The sequence below is a fragment of the Schistocerca nitens genome, chromosome 1 (assembly GCF_023898315.1).
Source record: "Schistocerca nitens isolate TAMUIC-IGC-003100 chromosome 1, iqSchNite1.1, whole genome shotgun sequence".
Lineage (NCBI taxonomy): Eukaryota > Metazoa > Arthropoda > Insecta > Orthoptera > Acrididae > Schistocerca > Schistocerca nitens.
Window position 1 is genome coordinate 426,942,655 of NC_064614.1, and position 14,501 is coordinate 426,957,155.

At 40.2% G+C, this 14,501-nt stretch overlaps 1 protein-coding gene across 6 annotated transcripts in view; it reads left to right on the plus strand.

Annotated features, from left to right (window-relative positions):
- The window catches only part of LOC126250644 (tektin-1), a 215,978-nt gene that overhangs the window by 26,018 nt on the left and 175,459 nt on the right, over window positions 1-14,501 (plus strand). The window contains exon 1 of one of the 6 annotated variants that reach the window (XM_049951581.1): window positions 9,392-11,064. The exons of 3 other annotated variants lie outside the window; for them this stretch is intronic. The gene's annotated coding sequence lies outside the window, so the exon portion shown is untranslated. Of the gene's footprint in view, window positions 1-9,391; window positions 11,065-13,340; window positions 13,409-14,501 lie in introns of those variants that run through there. 2 more of the 6 variants (XM_049951576.1, XM_049951579.1) reach the window with 2 other exon arrangements.

Consider the following 14,501-nt stretch of genomic DNA (forward strand, 5'->3'; position numbering starts at 1 on the left):
ATGTTTAGCCCATTCACTTTAATGCCAGCTATTTCATCTGATAGAGCTGCCTGGATTATGTCTTCTGAATACATATTAAACAATAAGGGTGAGAGAACGCAACCTTGTCTCACACCCCTCTTTATTTCTATATCATTCGATAATTCATTTTCTACCTTCACGGTTGCGGTTTGATTGTAGTAGAGGTTGTATATAATGCGGATGTCTTTCTTATCAAGTGTTTTCTTTTCTAACAATTCTATGAGATGATCATGACGAACTTTGTCAAATGCTTTATTATAATCCAGAAAGCACACATATAGTGGCTGGTTAACCTCCATACATCGTTGCGCTAATATGTTAAAAGCAAACAATGCTTCTCTTGTACCGAGGGAACTTCTAAAACCGAATTGTGTTTCACTTATACCTTCTTCTACTTTTTTGTATATTCGTTGGTGTATAACTTTTAGAAATATCTTTAAGGTGTGACTCATTAAGCTTATTGTACGGTGATCATTACAAGTTTTGGCATTAGCCTTTTTGGGTAATGTAACAAAGGTAGATGTCAACCAATCCCTAGGAATAATTCCCGAATTATAAATATCATTAAACAATTGTACAAATATATCTATATGGTCTATTCCTATGAGTTTCAGGATGTCATTTGGTATCTTATCCGGTCCAGGGGCTTTTCCTGTCTTCGATTTGTTGATAACATGTAATATTTCTTCTTTCGATATGCTTGGTCCTCGTTCTCCAATCATGTTATCATAAAATGTTTGATCTTTTCTTGTGTCTTCAAATAGTTCTTTGACATATTCTGTCCACCTGTCCAGTTTACCTTTAACATCAGGAATTATTTTGTCATTTTTATCTAACAATAAACTTGTACTTTTCTTTTTATTAAGTCCAGCTAAATCTTTAACTTTTTTGTGTAAGTTGAAACTATCATGTCTTGTTTCATAACTCTCAATTTCAGAGCATTGTTCCTTGTACCATTCTTCTTTTGCTCGCCGTGTTTCTTTTCGTATTTCTGCATGTAATCTTTTATACTCACTTTCATCTCTATTTTTAAGTATTCTTCTTTGTTCCATCAATTGTAATATCTTCTCTGTCATCCACTTCTTTTTCATGTTGTCGTGTTTGGTCACCATTATGTTTTTACATGCATTATTTAATGTGTCTTTTATAAGTTCCCATTTGCCATCAATATCTTCTGTTTGATTATTCTTTATCCTAACTAATTCCTTATTAATCTCTTCAGAAGTCTTTTGTTTAGTCAAGGGATCTCTTAGAATAGTTGTATTTATATAGTCCTTCTTTTGTTTCTTTTGTATGGCTTTCAGTTTCACATGGAACTTTGCTACTAAAAGGTTATGATCAGAAAATATATCAGCTCCCGGATATGTTTTCACACCATGAATAGAATTTTTGTACCTCTTGTTTATAAGTATGAAATCAATTTGATTTCTGCAAACTTCTTCATTACAGTCTCTTGGTGATTTCCAAGTATAAAGTCTTCGTTTAGGGAGTTTAAAAAATGTGTTTGTAATAGACAGATTGTTTTCCTGGCAAAATTGTGACAGCAAATCTCCTCTTTCATTTCTTGTTCCTAAACCAAAAGGTCCAATAAGATCACCTTCACTTCCTTCACCTATTTTGGCATTAAAATCTCCCATGATGATAATAATGTCTCTGCTTTTTGAGGTTCCTATTGCTTGTGTTAATTCTTCATAAAATTTTCCTATTTCTTCTTGTTCTTTGTCGGCTGTTGGAGCATAGATTTGGATTAAATTAATATTTGTTTGTTTCGTTTGTAAATGTAGACTGATTACTCTATCTGAGATTGGTAAAATGCTTTTGACAGATTTACTAGCATACTCATCTAAAATTATTCCTACCCCATTCCTGTGCTGGCTATCAGAATTTCCCGAGTAATATACTTTCATGTTGTCAATGGTCATTTCTCCTGAGTCAGGCCATCTTGTTTCACTTACACCCAAAATATTAATTTTTAGACGTTTCATTTCTTGTATAACATTATTTACTTTGCCTGGTTGGTATAATGATCTTACATTCCAAGTTGCTATTGTTGCATTATTTTTGTATTTACTTGTGGCATTGTTCAAGGCTCTCCCCCCCGGAGATCCGAGTGGGGGAGTTGAAACTCCGGATAATTTGACATTGAACTCTGCCATGATGAGTTTTCCTGGGGATATCCATCGGATCTTTAATGCTGTGGTTTCCCGTTGCCTTCAGCATCCTATGCCGTTGACCACCCTTGGTGATTCTTCCGTCTTTAGGAGTGATTTCTCGCTCCAAGGACAAGAGGGTGCCCTTGCTCTACCAGCTCATCCGCCCTCTAGAAGGTCGTTGACTTAGTAGAGGGTTCTCCTTATCCCGGGAGAAACTCGGTCGCCAGAGCCTCGTTAGCGTAGCAGGGGATACCACGTGCCGGTGAGGTTGACATTTGTGTGGGAGAGGCTATTGGTGACGCATCCCACACCTTACCCCCTATCATATAGGTACCTATCATATAGGCTGTGCAACATCCTCATGCTTTCTCCTTTGCTCACTTTTCCTCACTCCTTCCCATGTGTGGTTTTTGAGATTGACGGAAATGAATCCCAAGCACCTAGGAATGATTGAACTCATCCGACATGCATTATTATCATGGGCAACTGGAGCTTGATGTTGACTGGTGACATAGTCCCTATCTCTTGGTATGGTCCTTTGTACTTTTTGACAAACTCTTGACAAAATTATGCACTGGCCTACCTTATAATGTGGTAATCTCCTCATGGGCTCCACTGCTGCCTCTTGTCATTCCAGGGCTTTCGTGTTTGCTTCTGCACGTACCTTCATACCTCTCTCAATGTTTTGGTAAAATTATCGAACTGACTCTTCATCCTTGCCAGCTTTTGATCTAACTGTATTAAATGGTAATGACATCTCTCTCTCCCGTACACCATCTCATACTGCGATAGCCCAGTACTAGAGTGAACTTTCAAGATGTAAGCTGTCATGACAAATGACAGGTATATATCCCAGTCATTATGATGAGAGTTAACATAGTAATTCAACATTCTACCTGTAGCTCAGTGCATGTATTCCACTCTACCATCAGTCTGTAGGTGCAAAGAACTAGTTCTTAATTTTCATACAATTAGCAACTGACACAGTTATTTCACCAGGTTCAACATGAAATTTGTATCTTGGTCTGTGATCACTGTTTCAGGCACACCAAACCTGAGTATTCAGTTGTTGATCATGGCTTGCACCAGCACAGTGGCTTGTTAACTTGGTATGCGATCATTTCCAAGTATAAAGAGAAATGATCAATAATCATTAAAACAAAATTGTTTCCCACTGGAGTCCAGTTAAATGGACCTAAAATATCCACCCCCCTCCCCCTCATTTCAAATGAGCCTGTTGCTCCTGGTGACCTTAGGGAATGGTACTTGCCTATGGTTCGTGTTTGCTCATTGTGCACACTTTACACAACTCCTCATAAAGTGTCGAATACTTTCAGAGGTGATAGTGCTCATCAAGACAAGAAACATAATTCCAATAAACATGGGCCCAGAGACGCATACTTTCTGAAGTAAACACATGTTTATAGGAAGCACTGCATGATGCTTGGTTGCTTATATTGGCACAGTCGTTGCATTGGCACTCCACCAAATATGTTGGCATGGTATTATGATGTCTTATTCACAGGACTCTACCTACCATTAGGTGCTCTGCAGTCAGTTGTGGGGCTTGAGTTACGTCGGAGGCTACGTTAGTTTTCATTGTGCTTGTGTGCCTTATTGTACAGCACTGTCAACCACGCGTATGTATCATGGTGTTTTACCTTCTTCCAAATGCAGATGCACTTATGAGTTTACTGTTACTGTGCTGTTTGTACATACAAATGGTGTGGTATGTTTATGTTTTCTCTCTTCCACCACTTGTTAGCAATTGAAGCCCACTACTTGCAAAGTGAAATGGCAGATATGATATTCTGCTAAGGTTTGACAAGAAGATGTAGCCTGCGAGCCAATGTCCTCTAAGCTGAAAAACATACACAGCACAGAGTACCCTCTAATAAGCTGTTCGTCAGGCTTTTCCCATCTCTGAGGTACCCTAGTACCTTGGAAAACTAACAGTGGAAGACCCCCTCAGTCTACACACTTGACATGGAGGAGCATGTGCTGTGCTACATTCTGCGGAAGAAACTCCTAGGAGCAATGTGTGATGATTATTGGCAGTAGAAGATGTGTCTCACTCTCGTTTCTGGGGGGTACTTCATACACAATTGCTGCACACAAATCATCTACATTACGCCTGGGCCCTAAGGCCATGGGATCATCATGGCAGACAGCAGTTCTGTCAATGGCTGTTGCAGAAGTGTGCCGCAGATCCTCTATTCACTTGTGCTTCACCATATGTGCTACCACAAAGATTAACTGGGGCACATAATCTGGACTTTCTCATTCATGTATTGCCTATCTTTCTTGCAGTTGTGCAGTTGTAGCAACAAATACGAAGTATTCAACACTTTTTTTTAAAATACACTATGTGTTGATCTATATCTTGCTTCCTCCACTTCCACCAGTACCTCTCTGCTACCCTCCAGTTTGTTGCTCAACATCCCCTGCACTCAGATAGCATGCGATCATGTGTTTCTTTCAGTATTTCCCCTTGAGCTTAGTCTGCACTACCACATGCAGCCCCAACCTAATGGGCTTATGTAACAGTCTGTCACACATGCTGAGCTGTGGCTGTGTAATGTGCAGCTTGCAGCTGGGGTCCGTAGTTTGCACTGTTTGTCATTCAGCAAGGCTGTGTCCCAGTGCCTGTACTACCACTACCTTTCTACTTGGCACATCGGTGTTTCTATGCTTCTTTCCTGGTTTATGCACCATTTCATAATCAATCTCACTGTGTTTTAATACCCACCTTGTCAGCATGCTAGAAGTGTCCTTCAGACCTTATAACCATTTGGAACTATATGATTGGTTAATACCTTGAATATTTCCCCATAGAAGTAGCACCAGAAATATGTAAATCAGTATATCAAATAGAGAATTTCTGTGGTAGAACAGCGCTGCCTTATTGAGTTGCTGTGAAGCATAAGCCATAGGATGTTCTTCACCATTCATCTCCTGGCTCAAAACACACCCCATCACCAGACTGGACCAGTCACAAGCCATCACAAAACCCTTCAGATAATGTGGGAAAATCAAAACTGGGTATGACATGAAAGCTTTCTCCAATCCCTCAAATGTGGATTGACATTCCTACTGCCACCTGAACTTATCGACCTTTTATAATAGTTGCATGAGTGATAATGTCACATCTCCAAACCCTTTCACAAATTTCTTATAGTAACCTGTGAGTCTCACAAAATGGATATAGATGTTTGCTCAGCCTGGGAAATGAAATATCCTATATTACTTGCATTGATCTTGAGACTGTCTTTACCCCTCTCTTACTAATTATACACCCCAAGTAAGTGACTTTCTGTAAAGTGAAATGACACTTCTCCATGCTCAGTGACAGATGTGTGGCCCTCATCCTTTTAAAAAACTTTCTCAGTCATTGCATATGTTCCTCTACATCCCTCAAAATTTCAATGATATTACCGAGGTACACCAAACAATGCCAAGGTTTTAACCTCCTTAGTACCCCAACCAGCAACCACTGAAATTCTGCTGGTGCATTCTTTAATCCAAGAGACTTTCTTTGGTATTGATAATGACCCTAGGGAACTGAGAACACTGTCTAAGGTTGATCTTCTGAAAGCACCTCTAACTAGAGTACCCGCTCCTTAAATCCATGACAGAGAAATATTGGCACTGTCCCAAGTTATTGAGGGTTTCCATTATTTTGGTTATGGAGTAAGCTCTACAATATGGTTTATAATACAAAGGTGCTTCATTTCTCATTGGTATGGGTGTTGCATCATTCCCTTTGCTGACAATGGACCCTGGGGATAAAACAAGTCCTCAAACTAAATTATTAAATTTTCCATTTCTATCATTCCTGTTCCATATAGATGCACCACCTTCTTACAAAATGCAGTTTTAGTGGTGGCCTGTGGCAGACTGTGGCTTACACCCAATGTGTTCCACTCCACCTGGTCCTACAGGATGTCCAAATTTACTAACAACAGTCTCTTTATTAGCCCTACTTCATTGACACCAACATGATCTGGATTCATGGGTCCCATTATCTCACCATATCTTTCCTTTATTTGTAGATTGCTCCTCGTGAAATAACAACTTGACATATCAATTACATCATTCTGTGTTCATGGCTCTATTACATAAAATATATCAACGGGACACTCTGGTTCTACATTCTTTCTGGTCATCTCAGGCACAATATCATCTGAATCAAGCATTAGTCTTTTTGTATGCTGTTTAACTGGTTTGTCCCTTAAGGTAGACAACTGTGCAACAGTACCTCACAGATGGCAGCTTCCCCTAACTGGAATGTTTTCCCATACGCTTCCATCACACATCACCAAAGGTCAATTTTGGCATGATGTTCATACAAAATGTCTAACCTCAGGCTCACATAATAACCTTTGCTTACATGAGACACTACTTCCATACATTATTCAGACTGAACTGTCCGAACCTGAAAACTTAATCCTACTGACGTTAATGACTTTATATCCCTGTCACCCACTGCATGCAATCTGTAGCATGGTGAGCTTAATCGCTTCTGACCCACAAGGTCCCTATTTGCCACTGACACACATGCCCCTTTGTCAAACAAAAACCTATGTGTTCTGCCCCTCCTAATGACTATTGTGGCACACTCCACCTATGCATGTATATCCCTTGCATCAAAATTTAATAGGGATGCCACTTGACAGACTTGGGGTACCCTTTTGCATTTAACAATTGTTCTTATCCATCTTGAAACTTCCTGCCACATTAAAACTGTGTGCTGGACCGAGACTCAAACTCGGGACCTTTGCCTTCCGCGGGCAAGTGCTCTACCAACTGAGCTACCCAAGCACGACTCACACCCCGTCCTCACAGCCTTAATTCCACCAGTACCTCGCCTCCTACCTTCCAAACTTCACAGAAGCTCTCCTGCGAACCTTGCAGAACTAGTACTCCTGGAAGAAAGGATACTGTGGAGACATGGCTTAGCCACAGCCTGGGGGTTGTTTCTAGAATGAAATTTTCACTCTACAGCAGAGTGTGCGCTGATATGAAACTTCCTGCCAGATTAAAACTGTGTGCCGGGCCGAGACTGAAACTCGGGACCTTTGCCTTCCGTGGCAAACAGTTTTAATCTGGCAGGAAATCTCATATCAGCGCACACTCCGCTGTTGAGTGAAAATTTCATTCTAGAAACCTTATCCTTCTTGTATACCTCTTATTATTGCTTCCATCATTCCATTTCTGGCATATGCCCTTTCCATCTAACTGAGGCTGGCAGTGCTGTCTCTCAACATGACCCGTTTGTCCACACCTGTAGCATTTTGCATTAGTACAGCACACTCCACACTTATGTTGTACCCTATTTGCCACATCAGTCTCTTTAAATTCTGTTGACGATCTGACAGCAGAATATTGAACTTTCAGGATCCCTGTCTGAGCTTGTCTCAACATTTTGGGTGACAGCCACCTCAGCGTCCAATGCTTGGCTTCCTGCAGTGTAGCCTTATTTGCCTCGCCAACCTCCCTCAACTCATATGTTTGTGCATTAATTATACTTATCTTCTGCCGTTTCCATGTCTTTTAGTGATCCTCTTCAATTGCTCACAAAAAAAATCTCATGCTGTTTCGTTTCCTGTAATGTTACAGGAGGCCTTTCTCCAATTACTCAAATGTCTACATGTTTTTCAGTGCCTCAGTACACCAAACAAAAGTTTGTGCCCTCCCAACCATTCATAAGTTTGTCACTTATAATAACTGATTCTGGAACCATTCACCCATCCCTGCTGATGTTTACGGGTGCTGCAAGAAAGTCACCACATCTTCAGTTGACGTACTAGAAAACAGAGTGATTAAACTGGCGGCCGCTGGATCTACTTGGGACTCAGACAGTTGGACTGATGTTAGCTGCTCATCTTTAATTGCCATTTTCCCAAATAACTCTGTTTTATCTGCTGGTAACGGCACTACCTTCTCCAGTAACACCTGCAATACCTCTCACCTGCAAACATCATGTTCCTGCATCTGCCATTGTGAAACCTTTAACTTGTATTCACAAATAAGTACAACACAGTATCCACCTACAACAGCACATACCCTCAGATCTACAATTACCTTACATTCTACACATTTTTGTGAACCACCTAGATTCAGTACACTGCCCATCACTATGGCCATAATGGTGGCACATAAAACATTCTACCAATACCAACTATGCACATGGTGCACTAAGCCCTAGCAGGATCTGTTGATAACACCTTACTTGCTGCAAATGGTGCTTCAAATAGTTCAAATGGCTCTGAGCACTATGGAACTTAACATCTGAGGTCATCAGTCCCCTAGACTCAGAACTACTGAAACCTAACTAATCTAAAGACATCACACACATCCATGCCCGAGGCAGGATTCGAACCTGCGACCGTAGCAGCAGCACGGTTCTGGACTGAAGCACCTAGAATCGCTCAGCCACAACGACCAGCCAAATGGTGCTTCCTACGAAACGGTGATACATCACCCAGTTTCACTGGTTTGACTAATGAACTTACAAGTTCCAATGTGTAGATCCCATGTCTTCTGTACACACACAAGTATAATAAACACTTGACTCACTCATCCCACTGTGTGATGACACTGCCAGAGTCCTGTTGTGACGTGACACTGCATAGAGATTGTGACCGAACCCTTGTGATATTGTGTTAAGTTCAATTTGTGATTCTAAATGACAACAAATTGCTTCAAGTTTATTATTGACAGTTATTATAAAACTGATCTTTTGTGACCATTTGGTTTTATAATTGTTTATTGCAGAGGTTAATATCAGTTAAATGCACCAAGTGTGGTCAAAACTGTTACACTGAATAATGAAGGTATTGTTCCATGTCATTGGGCACTGCACGTGAAATTGGATGCTGTAGCTATCATGTGCTCAGTAGTGGTGCATGACCTTGGCTGTAGCAAGATTATAATTTTAACCTTCACAGAAGCTGTCAGTGTACACAAACTGGAGTATTTTCATTGTATTTATTCAAGCTATTACCCATATTATTATCACCTTTCTTAATGGACTGAACCATGTGGCTACTAAATGAATTGAGAATGGAAATTCCATTCCTTTTACAAGAACACTGCCTTGAGTCATACCTCTTCCTACTTTCATACTGTGCATACATCCATCTGTTGGACAGCTTAACCCTTTCAAGGGCTGTGAGAGATATACTTCCCACTAAAAGTATTTCCTTACAGCATTTAAGGGAACATTTGTTACCACTTCTGTAAACTTCTGGCATCTAGTGGTTGTCTGCTGCACCAACTGTAGTTTCTCTTTGTTGTGAAATATAGCCTTCAGGACTGTGGGAGGTATATACCCTACCAAACAACAGTATTTTAATGGTTCTTGGGAAGTATGGTTACCATCAAAGTAGTTCCTGAAAGGGGCTAGGGAAGTATACTAAAGTGCCAAAGGAACTGGTATAGGAATGTGTATTCAAATAAAAGGATATGTAATCAGACAGAGTATGGTGCTGAGATCAGCAATGCCTATATAAGACAAAAAGTGTCTGGTACAGTTGTTACAATGGCAGATTATCAAGATTTAAGGGAGTTTGAATGTGGGGTTATAGTCAGCACACGAGCGATGGGACACAGCATCTCCGAGGTAGTGACAAAGTGGGGATTTTCCCATATGACCATTTCACGAGTGTACTGTGAATATCAGGAATCCGCTAAAACATCAAATCTTTGACATTGCTGTGTCTGGAAAAAGATCCTGCCAGAATGGGACCAATGATGACTGAAGGGAACCATTCAACAACTCTTCCAAAAATTGCTGCAGATTTCAATGCTGGGCCATCAACAAGTGTCAGTGCATGAACCATTCAATGACACATCATTAATATGGGCTTTCAGAGTCAAAGGCCCACTCGTGTACCCTTGATGACATCACAACACAAAGCTTTATGCACTGCCTGGTTTATCAACACTGACATTCGACTCTTGATGACTAGAAACATGTTGCCTGGTCGGACAAGTCTCATTTAAAATTGTATTGAGATGATGGACGTGTACAGGTATGGAAACAACCTCATGAATCTGTGGACCCTATATGTCAGCAGGGGATTGTTCAAGCTGGTTGAGGCTCTGTAATGACATGGGGCGTGTGCAGTTGGAGTGATATGGGACCCCTGAAACATCTAGATATGACTCTGACAGGTGACACGTACGTAAGCATCCTGTCTGATAACCTGCATCCATTCATGTCCATTGTGTATTCCGATGGACTTCAGAAATTCCGGCAGGACTGTGCGACACCCCACACGTCCAAAATTTCTACAGAGTGGCTCCAGAAACACTCATCTGAGTTTAAACACTTCTGCTGGCCACCAAACTCCCCAGACATGAACATTATTGAGCATATACGGGATGCCTTGCAACGTGCTGTTCAGAAGAGATCTCCACCCTCTCGTACTTGTACAGATTTGTGGACAGCCCTGCAGGATTCATGGTGTCAGTTCCCTCCAGCATTTCAGACATTAGTTGAGTCCATGCCACATCATGTTGCAGCACTTCTGCATGCTTACAGAGGCCCTACACGACATTAGGCAGGTGTACCAGTTTCTTTGTCTCTTCAGTGTATACTTACCACAGAATTAGTGCAACATTTTTGGTCCTTGGGAAGCATACTTACCGCCAACTTAGGGGTATCCCAAAGCTTTTGGGAGTACATCTTACCACCTCTGTCCATGTCTGACATCTTGTGGTAGTACACTGTACCAGATGTATGAAAACTGCTACAACAATCACTTTCTATTTGTTGTGGGATCAACTGTTGCCGGAACACATTGTTTCGCTTCTGCTATTGTGATCTGTATCAGCTCATACCTTTATTGTGTGATAAAGTTTCTGGGATTGTTTTCACATTGTGGTAAGTAAATTTTAATATTGTTAATGAAGTAAAAAAAGAACATAAAATAAAAACAGAAACACTGGTTATTATTATTTTTATGCGTAATGGCAACACATAACAGCTCACAAAAGGGAAGTGGGAAATCCATTAACCACAATAGTTTTAATACCTTACAATAGTGTGTAGAGGTATAAGTACCACCATAGTTTTTGATCCTAAATCACAACAATAAAATTATCAAAAAATAAATACACTTAGTTGATCACAATTCTAATAGGATAGCAAAAAAATTATTGTTGCTGAGTTGCTACAAAAATTGCAACTACGAAAGGGTTAAGCTGCAGGTGCACAGAACAAGAAATTGTGTCTTACCTTATTAAACCCTCTGAAAGAAATGTTATGTCTGGGTTCTTATGCTTGCCAAGCTGTGAAGGAGCTAATTTGATTGTAATTAATTCTCAAATTTACTGGGAATTTAAAAGCAAAGTTGTTACTGTACTTTCCAGCCAGTGGTGCCAAATATAAATTCTGTACGCATGGAGGCTGCATATGTGGGCATGCACCACATAATGTTTGTTCCCCAATGGCGATACTGTATTCTAAGGCGACAGGGCTACTATTCATACTGCTTACATCACCCAGGATGGTTCTGTGAGCATGAAGCTGAATTGTTGCATCTCTCCTTATCACCACAGTCACGGTGCTTGAACTTATTGAACTTTAGTGGTCTACTTTGGGGAGAAGGTTGCATTATCACTATCCAGCTCCATCATCATTATGCCGGCTTGTCAACATTTTGCAGGAAGGATGGTATAAAATTACCTAGAAAGCCATATAGGACATGTATTTATCCACTCTGAGATGACTGGGAGCTGTTTTGAATGCCAAAATGTGGTAATGTGTTGTGATTTTGGTGTTTCCGTATTTTTGTCCGAACCCTGTACATGTTGGCTCCTGTCATCTATTGCATTGCACTAGGGATATTGTCAGACTCTATTCTCATAAACACAGGTTTCAAAATGGAACTCTTAACTGATGTTGACATGCTGCTGTTTTTTGAGTATAGGATACATTGAGGACTTTGCCTCCTAAAAGGTGAAAGGTGTTGATATGTGGAACAGTACCCATTTATTACAGTGTATGTGTAGCTATATATACTACACACTCTGGGTACATGAATTATGTACTGCGTATGTGGGTTTTGAAATGCATACCCTGTATATACCATAGACTTTTTTTACACACTATGCTTGTGAATGAACTGTTAGCTTAGTTTTTCCTGCTGTTGGCCACACAAATGAAGCTCACCTACTTTTTCATGTAAAGTGTAGAAATGTACAACACAACATCTGAACTGTATAACGTGCTATGACACTGCAGTTGGTAAATATGCAAAAACAACAGCTGAACCATGGAGTGTAAAGATGTGCTGTGCCATCACAATCATAACATGTTTTTGTGACATGCTAAACAAGAGATGAAGTGTAAAATAAGCTACAACATTACAACTGTTCTATTCTATTAGATCTCACAGGAAAAACATAAAACATGTTACATGTATTTGAAACACAATTCTTTGTGCAATGATTACTATGAAAACATATTAGAGGAATGTTATTATATGGTCAAAATTTTTTTGTACCTTGTTAGTTGTGAAATATATATTACAACTGTAAATATTATTACTTCTCAACTAGGAAAAAAATTAGGATTTGTAAAATTACTGTTATTTGTGCCTTGTTAAGTGCAAAAATAAAGCCACTTTGTTAAACCCTAGTCACTCCTTTTCTTACTTTCTACAACAACTCTGCAATATTTATTCAGCATACTCAAGTGTGGATGCAGACTAGAAAACTGATGTCACTAACATTATGCATATTGAGATTTTCGGGTGTACTGTCATTAGCATTCAAATCAATTGTGATCTGTTCATTTAAGCCTACCTCAGAACTCTAGCAATTAAGAAACATTGAATAAATCAAGAAAAGAGGGTAGTGGGTATGATAATCTTACACACATAGGCAGATTAACATCAAATTAGTCTGGTGTGATATGCAGTTCAAGAATATTTATTCATCAAGACTATAACAATGATCAGTGGTTGCAGCCATGCTGTAGCCCACTGTTTTCAGAATATCACCACAGAGCAGTCTGACGGGATGGTGAAACCAGTGTGGCATAGTTGCAGTATTATATGAGTGCTGGAAACACAGATAATTCTTATCTTAGATGTCCTGAATTACAGTAACTCTCAGCAGTAGCTGCTGCATCAGGAAATTTCTTCACAGCTTTCCTGGTATTACTGTCCACCAGGAAAATACTCATTCATATGGGACAAGGAATGTAGAAAATATCTCTGAAGGTTAGATACCACATTTTTCTTTATATGACTGTCATTCCTTTGACATGTGCCTGTAATTTCATATTTCTGCAAGTCAATCAGCCAGAAATCAACTTAACTGAACTTTGGCTCTGATAGAAGTAACCCAGAAAGCTACTGTTCAGGCAAATGTCCACAACACATTTAACTGAAAGTCTCGTAAGACTATTATTACTGTCCATCACAACTTCACCTTGTAGCACTCTACTATACATGGAATGTAAATCCATACACAAACAAGCATACTCTTTATTCATACTATGTTGATACACTATCAGAAGCCACTTACCACATGGTCAGTCAGACATTGCTCGGACTTGGTATCAGTTAACCACCAACAATACCAAAAAGAAGCATAGAGTGCAGAGTTGATGAGAAATATGGAGGCAGAGAAGTAATCCAGAGCATTATATGGGGATGACAGGTGTGGGGTTGTCAGCAGTAGAGTTGATTCTGGGAGGTGCTGTACATGTTTTACTCATGAAAACACACTGGCACTTGGTGGGGTGGCCAAAACATCCCTATGTGGCAATTTTGAAGGTTTTAGGGGTGGTGGAGAGATCACTAGAGTTGGATGGCACAGGTGATGGTGCGTGATCTGGAGTGGGCAGGCAAGTAGCTTTGATTGCGAGGATACCACCAGCAGAGAAGTGGGGGGTGAGAGCGGTAGTATTGACATTGTGTGTGTCCTAACTGTTTTTGTGAAGTGATGGATGATAGAGCCTTCAACAGTCCGGTAGTGTAGCTGCTTCCCCGTGTCCAGGAGCTCGTTGTCAGTCAGCTTGATGTCAGCATCGAACATACGATGGTTACTGATCGCATGCAGGAAATGTAACAATGATACCATATCAAAAATCATCCACATTGTATTTCACCAGATAAGCATAGGTGAACAGAGAAAGGGCAAGAAGATGGATAGTGATGGAGGGGGCAGGTTGATAAATCAGGCAATGCTATTCAATACAACATGCCAGTTGTACAGGCCAGCTTACACATCAGGGGCTCAATAATATTCGTGCCCCAGATGTGTAGTGTGTCCTGCAAAATAATCAGTAAGGAATGTCAGTTCTACTCC